This window comes from Corvus brachyrhynchos, unplaced genomic scaffold (assembly GCF_000691975.1).
Source record: "Corvus brachyrhynchos isolate BGI_N302 unplaced genomic scaffold, ASM69197v1 scaffold257, whole genome shotgun sequence".
Classification (NCBI taxonomy): domain Eukaryota; kingdom Metazoa; phylum Chordata; class Aves; order Passeriformes; family Corvidae; genus Corvus; species Corvus brachyrhynchos.
Genome location: NW_008239119.1, coordinates 712,052 through 714,822, shown reverse-complemented (window position 1 = coordinate 714,822; position 2,771 = coordinate 712,052).

Below are 2,771 nucleotides of genomic sequence, written 5' to 3'. Positions count from 1 at the left end.
CAGCTCAGGCCGGGAGCAGGCGGGATTCTGATGGAACAGGTGGGATTCTGATGGAGCGGGCGGGATTCTGATGGAACGGGCGGGATTCTGATGGAGCGGGCGGGATTCTGATGGAGCGGGCGGGATTCTGATGTTCTTTGCCGCCTTGTGAAGGGCAGATCAGAGTTTTGCCTGCAGGAAAGAAGAAAGCCCCAGGGCCTCCGGGAGCACAGAGCTCTCCAGCAGCTCCTTGGTCCTTCCCACCCTCATTCCTTGGTTTCCCCTCGAAGCGCTCCAGTGTTTGGGCTCCTTTTGGTGGAATTTGGTTGATAAGGAGCTGCAGAAGGAGGGAAAAGCCTGGCCTGGCTCGGACACCCTCAGGCACAGGGTGGGGTTGTTGGTGGGTCTGGGCATGGCCAGGGGTTGGGTTCCTCATCCCTGTGGGTCCATCCCGCTCAGGATATTCGGGATTCTGGGATTCTCAGGCGTTAATGGCCACTTTTCAGCCAATGGACTCACGGATGCAGTGAAGTTTTCCTGTCCTTTCTCTCCGAAGGTGGGCACCCAGCAGCTCTGACCTTAAATCAGAAACCAACCCTTGTCCCAGGGAGAAGAGAGTCCAGTTCTTTATCTGGGGAAGGATTTTGATTAAAAGCCCAGCACATGTTCTCACTGCCTTCCCTCCCCTTGTTCTCATGCCGTGCAGCCCATTTGCAATTAAATTGAGTCTCGTTACCCTCCAAAGTGAGAGAAGCTGCTCTGAAAATTATGAGTAGGAGTCTCTCTACCTTTTGACAAATTATTTTCTAATGAAAAACATCTGCTCGGGCTACGAGGCTTCTCTCGTCTTTATTTCTGCCTGATGCAGATGGGCTTTGTCTGCAAATTGCAGAGCAGGGCTTTGGTCCCGCAGCCAGAAGGGACAAGCAGGGATTGATAAAATGCACCAAAGCCGGGAGTGAGATCTCATCCCCCCTTTAATTATCCTGCTTCCCAACAGGTGTAAGGAGTGCAGCACCTGATGGTGCTGAGCATCCAGATGGCCTGGAATTGTCTCTCCGTATGCTGCGGGATTGGATGCATGGCGAGGCTCAGGTTAGCTCTGTGTGGGCTGAAGGGACAGATCCGTGGCTTGGTCAGGAACTCTGGAAAACGAGATGAAAACCCAAAGAGACACCCAGGGGTGTTTGGTTAAGAGGGAGATGTGGAAGGCACAGAATCATGGAATTGTTTAGGCTGGAAAAGAGCTCCAGGATCATCAAATCCAAGCTGCGACTGATCCAGCCCAGAGCACTCAGTGCCACCTCCAGGAATTCCTTGGGCACCTCCAGGGATGGGCACTCCAAACCCCCCTGGGCACTTCCAATCCCTGAGAACCCTTTCCTTCCTGCTGCTGCCCCCCCTGAGCCTCCCCTGGCCCAGCCTGAGGCCGTTCCCTCTCCTCCTGTCCCTGTTCCCTGGGATCCATTCCCCTGTCCAGCCCAAATCCTGGGAAGAGGGCAGTGTGTTCCTGCAGGATCTGCCCGGCCTGGCCAGTGGGACACCCCCTCTTGGAAGCTGGGTTTGCTCCTGGCAGAGCCAAGCCCAAATCCCAAATGCAGCTCCAAGCCCAAATCCCAAATCCAGGTCCGTGTGGAGCAGTTTGGGGGTTCCCACAGATTTCCAGGAATGCTGGCTCCATTATTCTCCCCCCCTGAGGACAGCTGGGATTTCTGCTAATGGACTCCTGGTCTGCACTAGCGGGCCCAACCCTGTGCACACATTTTGGGGTTTTTGCTGCTCCGAGAGCTCTGAAGGCTCCCCTGATCTCTGACTGGGGCTGCCATCAGGCTGCCAGGACTTGCAGGAATACTTCCAGAGTTTCACCTTTCCCTTTGAAGCAATCCCAGCCAGATCCAGCTTGATGTGGGTGTTTTATCCTCAGGGAAACGTTAATCTGGAAGTCCTGCGGGTTCTTTGAGCAGGGGGTGGCCCCGCTGTCCCCGTGCTGTGGGGGGACACTGCAGCAGAGGGGCTGGGAGGGAGCTCAGCACTGAAACTCCCTGGGACAGAAGCAGGGATTTCGTGTTCTGCTAAACTGGGACCGTGCAGGGACACCAGGATCTGCCCAAAGTCACCCAAATCCTTGCCCTCGGTGAGATCATCAGGTTGGCATTGCAGGACTGGGGAGGCTCAGGGAATGCCCAGGTGGCCACCAGGCCCTGGGAGGACTCCCCAGTCTGGGATCTCGGATTTTCTCTGCTCTTTTGAGATGTGTGGAGCCTTTCCCCACGGCAGGCCAGGGCAAGCTGAGGGGGAAAAGTGGAGCCAAGAAGGAATCAGGAGCTCCTTGGGCAGTGGGATTTGCCCAAAGCCGCCCGGGGAGCTCCAAGCAGGAATCAGGAGCTCCTTGGACGACGGCTGCAGCTCCTCACGTGTGACAGCTTTTCTCTCTCTGCTGCCCAGAGGAGAGGAAATGCTTTTCTTTCTGAAAAAGGAGCGGAGATGCTCAGTAAATGTTGTGGAATTCGGGCAAACAGGTTTGCAGTCTGCTGGGAGGGCAGGAATTGTTCCTTTGGATCAGCAGCAGCAGCAGCTGACTGTGGGAAGTTTGGGAGAAGTTCCCGCTGAGGGGATTTGGTGGTGCTGGTGTTTGACCCCAGGCCTGGCATGGGAAGGATTCCTGGTGCATTCCAAGCACAGGTTCCTGTCTCATTCCTAGGATATGGAGGAGCTTCTGGGTTGAGAAGGGAGATAAATCTCCCCTCCTTCACAGCCACCCTGGGGCTGCTGCTGGGCTCGGGGCTGTGGCA